We start from the raw sequence: 15,828 nt of genomic DNA, 5'->3' as shown, positions 1-15,828 counted from the left end.
AGATGTCATGTACTGGGAAAAAAATTGACCTCTGCATCCTAAACATGGAGTAGCATATTTGTGGTTGCTTCTCTTTCCCTCCCACCCACTGTAGTCCTAACATCATTGGTGCTCTTCTAGGTCCATATGGCACCCTCTCTTTGTTTTGAACATAACGTGCCATTGCAACAATGCAAAAATCAAGTTCTTCATCCTCCTCCTCAACAGAGATACACATATGTGATATAAACAACACGAGAGACAGATCATTAACATTTGTCCACAACAAGACAAATTATTTGGCCCACAAGACATGATACATTTCAGTAGAAATTAGTACCAAATAGATCCACAATGATACAGAATAGTTCAAATCAATACAAATGAGTTCACAAGAAAGCAAATAAACTCATAACAATACAAATGAGTTCCCAACAAAGCAAATAAGTGTGCAACAATATAAATGAGTTCGCAAGAAAGCAAATAAGTTTACATCAAATGAAATAACATAAGACATGTTCTAATATTTTCACATAAATGTATCCCATGCCCTCTTGATCCATTCAAACTTCACACTTGGATGTTCCTACTTGAGGGCACTAAAGACATCACGATGTTCCTTACTTGTAAAGAGTTCTAGAGCATGGAAATACACTTCACTTCCAGATTTACCTCCATCATTAATCATCATGTCCTTCATCTCCTTAATCTCATCTCTTAGAGGATCCTCCTTCATTTTAGATGTAGTAGATGTGCGGTTAATCTCCCTATTTCCCCAAATGTCAGCAATATGCTTGAATTGCATTCTATCCTCACTATCTTTTGCACCATCGCATGACTAGGTGAATAAGGACATGATCTCATTTTTGGACCGTTAGCTCTGGTAGGTGTCACATGGGTAGAATCTAACTCGTATCATGAGCTTGCCTTCATCATCATTGTGAAATTTAGAGCCACCAACTTGAGACGAGGGAGGTGGCGCCCTCGCATACTCATTTTCCGTACTAACATCTTCAAAGATGACACTTGGTCTGTTCTCATCCTCTAATGAAGCAAATCAAAACTTGGCGGCAAGTTCATTTCCCTAAAAAATGTATATCACAAATTAATGCAACAATTAGCAAACAGAAAAAAGTAACCAATGAAATTAATATGAAGATATGTACATGTATCTCACTTGCCCAGCATTCATTGCTAGCCGCAATGGTCAGGATCTAACCCAATGTCGGATGCCTTTTGGTTCAATGTCTTCCAAATAATGTACTCTTTTTAGCACATCCCACTTATTTTTGAATTGTTATTTGGTATATTCTCTCTTTGTGCACTTAAAGAACTTACTTGTCAAATTGTTGTACCCAAGGTTGGTCAAACATCCTTAACTTGGGAAGACCATATCCAAACCCCATGGCAACAAACGAAGCCACATTGCAACAATGCAATAAGCAGTTCGGAAGGATGTGTAGAGGGCATTCAGAGTGCTCCAAGCTCGTTGGGGATTTTTCGTGGAGCTGCAATGATGTGGGAATTAGAGACTTTATGGCAGCTGATGACACGTTGTGTCATTTTGCACAAAATGATTGTCAAGGATGAGGGTAAAGGGGTATCCCGAACCCATGATTTTTTAGAAGCCTGGAGAACAAGTCCACATCCCGGAATAAGATGTAGATCGGATTATTAATTTCTACAGATGCATTAGAATCTTCAAGACAAGCAGGTGCACGTGTAACTACTCAATGATCTTGTTGAGCATATGTGATGCGAAGCATCCCAAGGTCATCCCCATGGACCTACCTTTGTCTCACCAGGTGCCACGTGGACCCATTACACGTGCACGTGCAAGAGCTCTTAAGACCGAGGTGACATCTCTCCTCTTGCAACTCCTCTTTGAAACACATGAGACATGGCTACACTACTGCAGGATGCTGCTAACGCGACACTATGATCAGAGACCCTTCGAGAAACTGTGTGTGATAGCATAATCGCAAATGGTGCTGTATGAAAACCGTCAAAAAAGGTGAAAACGTCTGCGATGGAGGATGCATCAAACACAGTTCAGATTTTAGTTGCGTGTGCGATCCAGGGCATACGGTTCAGTCCAATGAACTGTTTGCGATGAGGCAGAACAAAAGAAACGGGCAGCCTGATGAAGGCGTGTGCGATATAGAGCAAACGGTTCACTCGGATGAACTGTTTGTGATTAGGCAACACAAAAGAAACGGGCAGCCAGATGAAGGTGTGTGCGATATATAGCATACGGTTCACTCGGATGAACTGTTTGTGATTAGGCAACACAAAAAAAACGGTCAGCCAGATCAAGGTGTGTGTGATTGAGGGCATACGCTTCAGAAGGATTAACTGTTTGCGATTAGGCAACAGAACAAAAACGGGTAAGCTAGATCAAAGTGTCTGCGATTGATGGCATACACTTCACATGGATGAACTGTTTGTGATTAGCCACAACAAACTGAAACAGTTAGATAGATCAACGTGTGTGCGCTAGACGGGCACACCCATTCTAATTAAAAGACGTGTGCTGACATTGCCTATTGCGGTGCACCCTATGGTGCAAACGCCACGTACGCGGCCGAGAAGGCGTACGTGCCCACGTTACGCCTTCCGGGAATAGTGTCGCACTTATAACCGTCAGTAAATTTTGAGCATGCGTCCCGTCACATTCCAAATTGCAAACCTGTTCACACCGATCAAAACCTAAACGGTTTCCCACTTAGGAGCGTATTACTACGCGGTTATAAATACTACTACTTCAAGATGACTGCACATTCCTCCTCAACTCCTCATCCACAAAAATTCAAAAACAAACAAGTCATTCATCATCGTTCCCTTGCATCCGCCGTGGTCAGCGTGAGTTCTGGGTCGAGAGATTGCGACCAGGGAGAGGTGAGCCTGGAAGCGGGAGCACGAGAGATGTCCCGCCTCGCCGCGATAGCAGCCAACATGTCCCGCCGCACGGCCGTAGCAGCAGAGAGGTCCCGCCGCCGCTGAAGCAGCATGGAGGACCCGTCGCACCGTCGATGCAGCAGACTAGTCCGGCCGTGCCGTGGAAGCAGAAGAGATGTCCTGCCGCACCGCGAATGCAGCAGAGATGTCCTCTCTTGCCGCGGCGGCCTGGGAAAATGCCTCGCGGGCAGGCGAGGACTCTTACAGGCGCATGCGTGCCCTCGTCCATAGGCAGATGGATCAGATCTCCAGGTGGGCGAGGTTGCAGGATGACCTGCAAGCCTCGTTTGAACAGTCTACCGACGTCATCCGGCAACTAAATGAGAGCAATGCGAAGCTCTGGGCCGAGCGCGACTTGCTGAGGGCGAAGATCGTCGGAAGTGCGGAGCAGCCGGAGCAGACCACTGCCTTGTTGAAGAGGACCGGCGTCATCGTCGAGAAACTTATGGACGAGAATAACAAGTTGCGCATCGAGCGCAGAAGACTGGTGGAGGAATCCGTGGATGCTCTCAAGCAGCATCTTGAGGACAAGAAAGAGCTCGTCGCCGCTCGCCGCGGAGACTAGTTCCCGCTGCCTGCAGCAACGCATCAAGAAAATAGAGATCAGCGAGCCAGATCGTTGTCTTCCTTCTTCTTTTTCCCTTGTGTATTTCGGGCGTTGCCGCATGTGGCTTTTTTTAATTATGTTTCTAAATATGTAAGACAATTATTATCCACTGTCATCATCCTCATATTCATCATGCTTGCTATAAGTCGTAGTTGATGCTATATAGGTCCATCGGATCTTACATCAAGATCCGTGCAAAACTTTTTTTTTCAGATTTCCATTTCTCTCTTAAATCTCAGTCCAGTGAGACATATAGCCACACCATAGAACAGGTGCTCGGGCGCCATTAATAGAGACGTTGGGAGGGAGGTGCACGGCGAGTAGCGGTCAAAGGGCTCTCCTCCCGATGAGCACGCGCAGGGGGCTGATAACACGCCTCCCGTACTCAAATAGCTACCCCGCACGGCACCTCCTAGCCAATAAAAAAAGGGGACGCGTGGCCGCACGTAATTGATAAGTCGAACACCCACGGTTTCAATAATACTTGTGTTTCCGATTTGTAACGTGACAACACTTGTTCGAAAATGACTTTGTTGATTGTTAATGTATGGGCCTTCGCAAATCGGACAGAAAAATTACCACAGCATGTTGGTGCCATGTCATGAGACCATGCCAAGTTTCATGATTTTCAGGCGTGTTTTGGAATTACAGGAATTAAAAAACCAAGTTTCTCAATCTTTTCGGCCGAGCCACGATGCCCATATGTTTGAATTTCACTCCCATCTCTTGCATGGGACCTAGAAATTCACCCAAGGACACACATGTAATTTTTCAAACAACTTTGGTGCACTGGAGCATGTGCTTGTAGTTTAAATTTGAATTATGCACATTGAATGTCCAAAAACTCAATTAATGTACAAAAAAGGTGAAACGAGCCCGGAATAATTTCAAAATTTAGCACGGTACTTCTATTTGGTCTAATCTGGCTGTGTAAAAAAATAAGGCGGGAGAAGGCAGTGTACGTATGTCGTTTCGCACACGGAGGTAACACGTTCCCTCTCGGAACCACGAGCCTTCTTGAGGGAAGCTTCGGTTTGCAAGAAGCTTACACCAAAGCTTGTCCCAATTCGGCCAAAAAAATTACTGCAGCATGTTTGTGCCATGTCATGACACCATGCCAAGTTTCATGATTTTCAGGCGTGTTTTGGAATTACAGGAATTAAAAAACCAAGTTTCTCAATCTTTCCGGCCGAGCCACGACGCCCAGATGTTTGAATTTCACTCCCATCTCTTGCATGGGACCTAGAAATTCAGCCAAGGATACACATGTGATTTTTCAAACAACTTTGGTGCACTGGAGCATGTGCTTGTAGTTCAAATTTGAATTATGCACATTAAATGCCTAGAAACTCAATTAATGTATAAAAAAGGCGAAACGAGCCCAGAATAATTTCAAAATTTAGCACGGTACTTCTATTTGGTCTAATCTGGATGTGCAAAAAATTAAGGCGGGAGAAGGCAGTGTACGTATGTCGTTTCGCACACGGAGGTGACACGTTCCCTCTCGGAACCACGAGCCTTCTTGAGGAAAGCTCCGGTTTGCAAGAAGCTTACACCAAAGCTTGTCCCAATTCAGCGAAAAAATTTACCGTAGCATGTTTGTGCCATGTCATGAGACCATGCCAAGTTTCATGATTTTCATGCGTGTTTTGGAATTACAGGAATTAAAAAACCAAGTTTCTCAATATTTTCGGCCGAGCCACGACGCCCAGATGTTTGAATTTCACTCCCATCTCTTGCATGGGACCTAGAAATTCACCCAAGGACACACATGTGATTTTTCAAACAACTATGGTGCACTGGAGCACGTGCTTGTAGTTCAAATTTGAATTATGCACATTAAATGCCTAGAAACTCAATTAATGTATAAAAAAGGCCAAATGAACACGGAATAATTCCAAAATTTAGCATGATACTTCTATTTGGTCTAATCTGCCTGTGTAAAAAAACTAAGGCGGGAGAAGGCAGTGTACGTATGTCGTTTCGCGCACGGAGGTGACACGTTCCCTTTCGGAACTAAGAGCCTTCTTGAGGGGAAGCTCCGGTTTGCAAGAAGCTTACACCAAAGCTTGTCCCAATTCGGCCAAAAAAATTACTGCAGCATGTTGGTGCCATGTCATGACACCATGCCAAGTTTCATGATTTTCAGCCGTGTTTTGGATTTACAGGAATTAAAAAACCAAGTTTCTCAATCATTCCGGCTGAGCCACGACACCCAGATGTTTGAATTTTATTCCCATTTCTTGCATGGGACCTATAAATTCACCCAAAGACACACATGTGATTTTTCAGCAAACTTTGGTGCATTGGAGCATGTGCTTGTAGTTCAAATTTGAATTATGCACATTAAATGCCCAGAAACTCAATTAATGCATAAAAATGCCAAACGAACCCGGAATAATTCCAAATTTAAACACGACACTCATGTACTAGTTGCATGTTCACTGTACGTAAATGTTCTAGAAATTCAAACACCACCCTTTCCCTCCGTAACACCATCTTGTCTTTCAAAACATAATGAAAAAATCAGGTATACCACAAACAGTTTACTAGAAAGAATCGTGTGGGATGCGATATAAAATATCTTGGCGCACCGTTTTGTCTGGCTTACGCAGGAAGCCTCATCGTCTACAGTCCATCGCCCCCGCTTGAACCACACTTGCGCGCCAGTTTCTCGCGGCACCGAGCGAAAAAATTTTGCCACTGCAGAAATATCTATCTCCCCGCCCCTCCCTCCTACCAAAAGCCACATTTCCACTGTTCCTCCTTGCTTTCCAAGTTCAAACCTCCACTGCTACTTACTGGCAGCTCAGTCTCTTCACCGACGACCCTTCTTCTTGCAGCGCCGCCTCCTCGCCGGCTACCCTTCTTCTTGCAGCGCCGCCTCCTCCCCGGTGACCCTTCTTCTTGCAGCGCCGCCTCCTCGCTGGCGACCCTTCTTCTTGCTGCGCGGCCTCCTCACCGCCAACCCTTCTTCTTGCTGCGCGACCTCGTCGATATGGTCAGGTAATCCACACCCCGCCCACACCATCCTCCTCCTTTCCCGTCCCACATGCCCCGACTGACGGAGCGATACCTTCCACCGAAATCACTGCCCCCCTCCTCCAATTAAGTGCCGCCCACAACCATTTTACACACAGTATAACATGGAGCTGAGTAGCATGCGGCCGCACGCCGAACGAGGTCGCTATGGCTGACATGCGTGTCGACCGCCAGATCTTGGAGGAGCACCTCGTCTTCGAGGCCACCGTCGACACCGCCGCGCGGTTGTCTACTTTAAAATATAGTTCGTGATGTTTTCTCGAGGCCACCGCTAGTGCCTTCTAGTGATTTGTCCTCTATAATGTTAATATGCAATCTGATGTTCAGTTAACAGTTTGGTCCTCTGAAATGTAATGTTCAGTTAACACTTTGGTCCAACAATTGCTACATTTCGTAGTACTGTTCTCAAGCATTCTTTATTTTGTTAACTGTCTTATCTTCTAGTACATGTTTCTATTCTGCAATGTCGTGCTCAGTTAACTATTTTGGTTCATTTGGTCTACTGTCCATTTAACTGTTTGGTTCAGTTCTGCAATTTGATTTTCATTTGCTGTCGGTACAATTTTGTATTGTTATGCATGTGACACTAATCGAATTTGGCTGTACTCAATACATATTCTACTGGTAGTATGACAACTCTCAGTTAACCTGATCAAGATCTTCCTTATGTGTGTTGCAGGGAAACAATGGGAGACACTGCGGTTTACCATCGAGGTTTGTTCAAGCAGGGTCCTTTGGCTAATAGCACATTATTGTGCAGTTGCAGGAATCATTCTAATATTTAGGTTTATTACAATTTGGTCTTGCACATGTAGATCCTGCTGTCAGAGGCTTAGACCCACTGTTCGACCCATTTTGCATATGGGGAAATGAGATGTCCATGAATATCAGTCAAGTCAAGAAACCCAGAAAGATTGTTAGGATGAAGAAACTTGCGACGAATAACGGCAAGATCTTTGTTTGCACAATGAAGAAGACATCAATCAACTATAAGATGGTACCAACTCTTTTACCTTGTTTTTACCCCTTGCGCCATTTCAAATTTTACAACAGCGATTTATGCATAGCTATGTTTTCAATACTTTTCAAAGCAGTTCACCGATGATTACCTCTCAAACCACCTGCATGGTCAAGAGGCGAGGAATGTATTCATTCAACACCCATGGTATAATATTGAAGTCTTGCTGAAGAGGACGAAGGTTGGGCGGGCAATTATCCATAGCCACTGGCCTAAAGTTACAAGGACATTCAACATCACTGAAGGCTCAATATTTGCCTTCCGCTTCCGCAGTTTCCCAGATGAGATTCATCTGCCTATTTACCGTGTATGATGCTACTTTCCAAAGGTTTTTGATGCTGCATGTGAAGCTTGGTGCTGCTGTGTAATGGCGTAACTGTGTACCGAAGCTATCTGATGTAATTCGATTATGAAATCCTGGTTGCTTTTATACGGATATGAAATATCTGGCATGTTTTATAAGAAATATTAGTTTGATTAGTACATGGATTATCAATAATAGGCTAATTACCCTGCTTATTGGGGTTTTCTATTGCAAACGGTTACTCAGACAGCACCGTGGGCGATGAACTCAAACAACCCGCACGATTTCTAGAAAGTAGGCGTGTTCGATCAACTAACAATCACACACGGCTTCCGGCAGCGAACTGTTTGCGTTAGGCCACCTTGCACACACGTTTCCACACAAAGAACTGTGTGGGATGTACATACCTACGGAAATGATTTTCTGGGATTCACCGTGTGGGATGTACATACCTACGGAAATGATTTCTGGGATTCACCGTGTGGGATGAACATACCTATGGAAATGATTTCTGGGATTCACCGTGTGGGATGTACATACCTACATAAATGATCTAGGATTCACCGTGTGGGATGTACATACCTACGGAAATTATTTCTGGGATTCACCGTGTGGGATGTACATACCTACAAAAATGATTTCTGGGATTCACCGTGTGGGATGTACATATCTACGGAAATGATTGGGTTTCCATGCCTCGCCCGATCGCACACGGCCCCAGCCTGGGTCCCACGAGGGCCTATCCCCGACGATTTTCTGGGTCGTGTGGGAAGGACCCCCCTATCGCCCACACTCACTTGGCGACGGTTCCAAATGCCGCCGCAGAAAGGGGTTTTAAACCGTTTGTTTAGGACCGACGCGCACCGGTGCTACTACCTCAAACGGAGACACTTTGCATACTCAAGTACCAAGGAGCTAGCCATGGAGAAGCTAAGGAGCAAGTGCGATCGAGGGGGAAAGGCATACACAAAGACGAAGAACAAATGGAGCAAGATAGAGATTGCCTGGATGATTCGGACCGGTGCCCAGATGATCCAGACGACGCCCGGACGATCCGACCCCTGGCCCGGATGATCCGGCTACAACACCCAAAGACTATAGCAAGCCTCCCAGCAAAGCCAAATCATTCGGACCCCAGCCCGGATCATCTGGACGGACCCCGACGTCCAAACCAGGCCTCGGACAACTAGACCTGCCGCAGCCTCCATGACACGTTCGGACCATCCGGACGCCAACCCAAATCATCCGGACCAACACCCGAATCATCTGGACAGTGCATGTGTGCATGATTTGGGCTGAAGCCCATGTATCCGTTCGCCCCCCCAGACTATATATACTCCCCCTCCTATGTTTTAGGGTTGGCATTGTGATAGCTCAACTTTGAGATTGAGCCTTGCCCATCCACTTATCCCCCTGCTCCTTTGGAGACCAAGGCCTCCTCAAGGAGAAGATCCCCCCAAGTGGATTCAAGACCTCCTCACGGAGAAGATCTCCTTGTGGATTCAAGACCCCCTACTCATGGATTGAGAAGAACTAGCTACTGTGTATCCTCCCTTGTTGACTTTGGATCTTGTGTTCCCCTTTGTGTATGTGGATTTAGCCCATGTGTGACCAGATCTCGTTGATTTGAGTGTTTTCCTCTTGTATGTTCATTGTGTTCTTTGGGAATTCCCCTCCAAAATGTGAAAGATCGGCCATTAGGGTTCCACCCTACATCATCCTGGTATCATGAGCCATGGTTGATCACAAATTTGGAGTCCCTACCGCCATTTTCTAGTCTAATTTTGTGTGTTTTTGTGCAATTATGAAAATCCCCACAAAAATAGCCTCACCAATTTTTTTTGTGATTTGTTGGTTTGATGATGTTTTGTTGTTGTGATCCATAGATTCGTTGTGTTCCAAGTGGATCTACCAATTCCCCACAATCTCCACCACAAAATCCACCCAAAACCCCCCAAATTTTCTTTTTCCTCATGATTTTTGAGTTCATCCCAAACCCTAGCCCGAACTGGTTGACCTGCCCGGATGAGCCGGACCTCCATCCGGATCATCCGAACCTCCATCCGGATCATCCGGCTTCCTCTGACCAAACTATATTTTCGCTCAAAAATTTCAGCCACCACCATACTTTCGTACACCTACTGGTACAACGAGATGCTATACAAACGGTTTTTAACCCTTTTCCGCGATGACATTCTGAACCGTCGCCAAGTGAGTGTGTGCGATACGGGGGTCCTTCTCACACGACTCAGAAACCGTCGGGGATAGGCCCTCCGGTCACACACGCTGGGCAAAATGAGATCATGTGCGACAGGCGAGCGATCAAATACGATTATACGTACAGTTGTGTTAAAAAATACAATTATACATGTCCAACCGTTTTGATCGTAAGTACATCCCACATAGTCAGTCCCAGACAAACGTTTCCGTACGTATGTACATTCCACATAGTCAATCCAAGGAATACGTTTCCGTTCGTATGTACATCCCACACAGTCAATCCAAGAAGTACGTTTCCGTTCGTATGTACACCCCACACAGTCAATCCAGGAAAAACGTTTCTGTTTGTTTGTACGTACATCACACATAATTTTCCCCATTAAATCATTTGTGATAGCGTTGTCATTGCAGATGATATTAACAATTTTACCGTTTACGTTATTGAATGCATTACACACGGTGCGTAGAAGAACCTGTGTGGCATCGCGTATCCATCACACACTGGTACAGCGAGGTGCTATACAAACGGTTTTTAACCCCTTTTCGTGACGACATTTGGAACCGTCGCCTAGTGAGTGACTGCGATGGGGGGGGTCCTTCCCACATGACCCAGGAACCGTCGGGGATATGCCCTCTGGCACACACGCTCGGAAAAATGAGGTCGTGTGCGACCGGCGAGTGATCGAATACGGTCATACGTACAGTAGTGCTAAAAAATACAATTATACAGGCGAAATCATTTTCGGTCATAAGTACATCCCACGCAGTCAGTCCCCGCTAAATGTTTCCGTTCGTATGTACATTCCACACAGTCAATCCAAGGAATACGTTTCCGTTAGTATGTACATACCACATAGTTAATCCAAGAAGTACGTTTCCGTTCGTATATACATCCCACACAGTCACTCAAAGGAAAACGTTTCTGTTCGCAGGTACATCACACACAATTTTCTCCATTAAATCGTTTGTGATAGCGTTGCCATTGCACACGATATTAACAATTTTATCGTTTGTGTTATTGAATGCATCACACACTGTGCGTAGAACAAACTGTTTGGCAAAGGCTGTCCATGACACACACTTTTTATGTGGCAATCATTTGCCCAAGGTGGCCTAACACAAACAGTTTTCAAGAGGATGTCGTGTCTGATTGTTCATTGATCCAACACGGTTTATTCCTAGAAACTGTGTGCGTTGCCTGAGGTCGTCGCCCACAGTGTTTTCTCAATAACCGTTTGCAATAGGAAAACCAATTAGCAGGCTAATTGGCCATTAGTAGACTAATTGGCTTATTATTAATAATTTGTTTATTAATCTAATTGACATTTCATATTAAGAACACAATATATTTCATTTCCATATTAAGGAAGCAGGATTTCATAATTGAAATACATTAGAGTACAACATTATATAGCTTCAGCACTCAGCTACCCCATTACACAAATGCACCAGCACCAAGTTTCAAATGCAACATCTACAACCTTTCAAAATTAGCATCATAGACGGAAAATAGACAGATAAATCTCATCTGGAAAACTACTGAAGCAGAACGCGAATATTGAGCCTTCATTGATGTTGCAGGTCTTTGCAACTTTAGGTCAGTGCCTGTGGATGATTGATCGTCTATCCTTCGTCCTCTTCAGGAACACTTCAATATTGAACCGTGGGTGTTGTATGATGTAACATCCCAAATTTTCAATTTGGAATGTTATACATAGATCATCATTGCATACCATGTTTTATTGCATTTTGACAAATCCTCGATAAATCCTACGCAACTCAAGGACCCTCGGAGAGAGAGTTGGGGATTTTCTCGTATTTTCATATTTGATTTTTCAAACGAGGATTTTTGGTTTTAATTATTTTTCTCTCCGGAAAATAATTCATTTTAAAATAAACGAGAGGAGAAAATATGACTTCTCCAAAACATTGAAATACTGGAGGAAAAATGTTAAAATCATCATTTGGAATTTATTTGGATTTTATTTGCAATTTTTATTGCATTTAAAAATATCCATGTTTTCAAAATACTTATTTTTTATTTTAAAAATGTTCACCCTATTCTAGATTTTCTAACTAGACGGGGAAAATTTATTTCATATTTTTCTGATTTTTATTTATTTTTCTACGCAATTTTTTTCGCGGAACTTATTTAAAAAAAAACAAACGCGCCCGCGCCGACTGGGCCGAGCCCAGCCGACGGCCCGCCCCGTCGCCCCTCTCCTCTCTCCCCACGACGCCGCTGCCGGAGTCCGAGCACGCCACGGGAGCCGCCGCCGCCTCGGGTTTGCCCCTCCCCCAAGCCGCCCGCACCCCCCTTCCATATATAGCCCCCCTCCGTTTTTCTCATCACCGCCGCCGGAGGAGCCCCGCCGCCACCGCCCGCATCTAGCCCCGCCGCCGCCGCCGCCGTTGCCTCGTCGCCCGCCGCCGGGAGCGCCGGAGCCGCCGCCCCCTCGCCGCCGGAGCACCCCCCCGAGCCCCGCCGCCGCTCGCGCCCGAGCCCCGCCCGCCGGAGCCCCTCGCCGAGCCCGCCGCCGAGGTACTGCCGCCGGCCGTTTCGTTGTGACCGGTTTTCTGTAAAAAAAAAACCTTTTGTTTTTTTAAAAAAAACCCTAGATCGGTTTTTTTTTCGGTTTTCTTATTTCGCGAGCGTTCCCCGAACCGTTCGTTTTAACGAACGCGTTCATCGGTTTTTCTCTGTTAACGAACGTCCGTTATTTAACCGTTCGTCCGTTTTTCTTTTTTCGTCGGATTTTTCTCGTTATTTTCTCGGATTCGATTTCTGATCGAATTTTCGAATCTGTTTAACTTTTCGCTCGTTTATCGAAATCAGGTGATTCAAGCGCCTAGAGTTTCGTCTCGAAATTCTCTTTCCGTTTAACCTACTCAAACAAGTTTTTGCTACAGTAAAATTTGACCTAGATCCAGATTAGCAAACGAAGTTTCTTTCTTTCGCCGTTTGACTTTCGTTGCTTCTTTCGAGTTGATTCTTTTTGCAAACCGGAGTTCTTAAGTTGAACTTTCTGGTTGGATCTTTCATTCGAGTTTTACCTGTGCATTAGATGAGTACTGATTGTATGCTTGTTTGTTTGCGATAGAGTACCCGGAGTGTGCCGCTTGTTACTTCGACTCGTTAGGTTTTGCGGATCATCAGCAAGGCAAGTAACACTTTGATCATACCCCGTTCATACCCAGTTTTATTGCATTAGATCTGTTTTCCTCAAACACATTGCATTATTAGGATCTAATTAAACTGTGGGTATTGGGAAGTAGTTGAGGTAGTACCTATTACCTGTTTTCATTATCAAACCCTTGGGAGTTACTTCTACGTTGCTATTATATTGCCATGCTATGCCCGTAGACGTGGATTGGGTTTGAGTGATATTCATGACAGATGTGAGATGTTTAATAATGGTTCAAACTTAAGGTGGCAACTAAAACTCACATCTGGGTGGATTGAGGCACCTGGAGAACCCAGTGTTGTCTGTTTGTATAAGGTCCGCCACCCAGGCTCAAAGGGATCATAAGATTATTCATGCTAGAAACTTCCGTGTGCAGCCGCAAGCTATTATGGGCTCTAGCATAGCTGAGTAGGTTACAGGATCTCTTGAAGAGGTGGACTAGCAGATGTAGGGGAAAGTAGGTGTACCGGTCCATCCAGAGTAGAGAGTGACTGTTTCTGAAAGACTGTGCCTCGGTCATCCGTTTCTCAAACATCATGTAGTGCGAGAATCAAGCGGAGGCGATCGAGTCTTGTGGGGAAAAGTGCACAAACCTCTGCAGAGTGTACAAACTGATCATGATTAGCCATGTCCCCGGTTATGGACAACTTGAGTATCTAGTATCTGGATTATCATTTGAATCTCATCACCGTGATACTTATAATTAATTTTGTTGGGTTAATGATGTACTTAATTGGGATTGAGTTGGAGGTACCTTCTCAATGTTTCAACCACCATGATAGTTAAATAAAATTTATTCCTTTGCAGTAGGATAAAATTGGCTTTTCGCAAAACTGTAACCATAGAGCCTTTCCACCAGCCATATATGCATATAGTATAGCCTTATCATTGTTCATTGCTCTCTATTGTTGCTTTGCCAGCATATTCTATGTGCTGACCCGTTTTCGGGCTGCAACATTTCATGTTGCAGACTTTTCAGACGACGAGTAAGGTGCCTTAGGTCGTGTTCTTATACTCAGTGATGCCGCTGGAGTTGATGGACTCACTTATCTTCCAAGTCTTCCGCTGTTATCGTTATTAGATGGCCTTAAGCCATGTTTATACTTAATCACTTCGGAGATATTCGATGTAATAAGTGTGTGATTGCTACTCTGTTATAAATCCTCCATTTGTACTGTGCGTGTCAGCATTACTGATCCAGGGATGACACTGGTGCACAGCAGCACAGGCCATTTGAGGTCTGGTCGCTACAAAGTTGGTATCAGAGCACACGCTGACTGTAGGACACGACCACTAAGCTTAAGCCCTAGAAAACTTCTCTCTTCTCATTTCTGACCCCTCTCCACTTTCTACTCTTTTAGGAATGGCGAATGCAAGGAGCAAGTTCATGCAACCAGATGAAGATACGCCATTTGGACGACATTTGAAGGAAGTCACCAATTACTTGAACATAGGAATACCAAGCGTCACCGGAACCTACAACGCCACATTACCTGAAGAGGAGAGCTGGAAGATTCAAGTTATCATTCCAGGAAGAACGTTTGCGCCAATTACGGAACCCATGAGATTGGTTTTCGAAGCACCAACTTGGAGCTTAGGGAAGAGCATGGCCGCACATATCGCCATGGGACGCATTGGAGAAGTCTATCACCAGGAGCTTAAGGATACAATTTATCAAATTTGTGGACGTCGAGACGCGCAATGGGAGATGATCAAGACCAAGAAGGATGGATCAATTGCAGCTTTCATCCAGGAGCAGAACCAACATATTCGACGCCAGGAGAATCAGATGTGCACGAACAAGGAAGAACTGAAGAAGGCATTCACGAAGATCAAGGAGCTCCAAGAAGAACTCAAGGCTACCCGCGAAGATTATTTGGAGGAAATCAACGCACTAGTAGGGAAGATTGACGACCTGGAGAATAAGATTGGAGCATTCGTGGGAAATCCAGTGCCAAAAGCAGAAGTCGACGAATGCACTTGTCCGGATAACTACATCATCATCGACGACACCGACTCGGAACCAAGTGAAGACGAATGGATTGATGAAGCTGGAGCAGACATCATGGAGTCTTCAACGGATCAGAATTTTTAGTAGACTACCATATCAGTAGTAGTTTTCCCCCATTTAGTAGTATAGCTCAAGCACTTTGTAACGTTAGTTAGATCAATTGTTTTGCCTTGTTTGGATTGATTGAGTGATATTGATTGAATTTGTCTCATGAGCATATGGGTAGTGTTTTCCCTCTAGACCTCATTCTATTCTTAATTCTCATCTTTTCTAAACCTATCAGATGCCTCCGAGACGCGACACCGGATTTGTTTTCCCGCCAGAAATCACCCAGTTGATTCAGCAACAGAATGCCCTGATGCAAGTGTTAGTTCAGAACCAAGGCAACAACAACAACAACAACCCAGCGCCACCACCACCTGTTGATCACTTAGCCCGTTTCTTAAGGCTAAACCCGCCGGTGTTTTCCAGTAGCACCGAGCCGATAGTTGCAGATGATTGGCT

Source organism: Aegilops tauschii, chromosome 2, assembly GCF_002575655.3.
Source record: "Aegilops tauschii subsp. strangulata cultivar AL8/78 chromosome 2, Aet v6.0, whole genome shotgun sequence".
In the NCBI taxonomy this organism is placed as follows: Eukaryota; Viridiplantae; Streptophyta; class Magnoliopsida; order Poales; family Poaceae; genus Aegilops; species Aegilops tauschii.
This window is presented reverse-complemented; position numbering follows the sequence as displayed.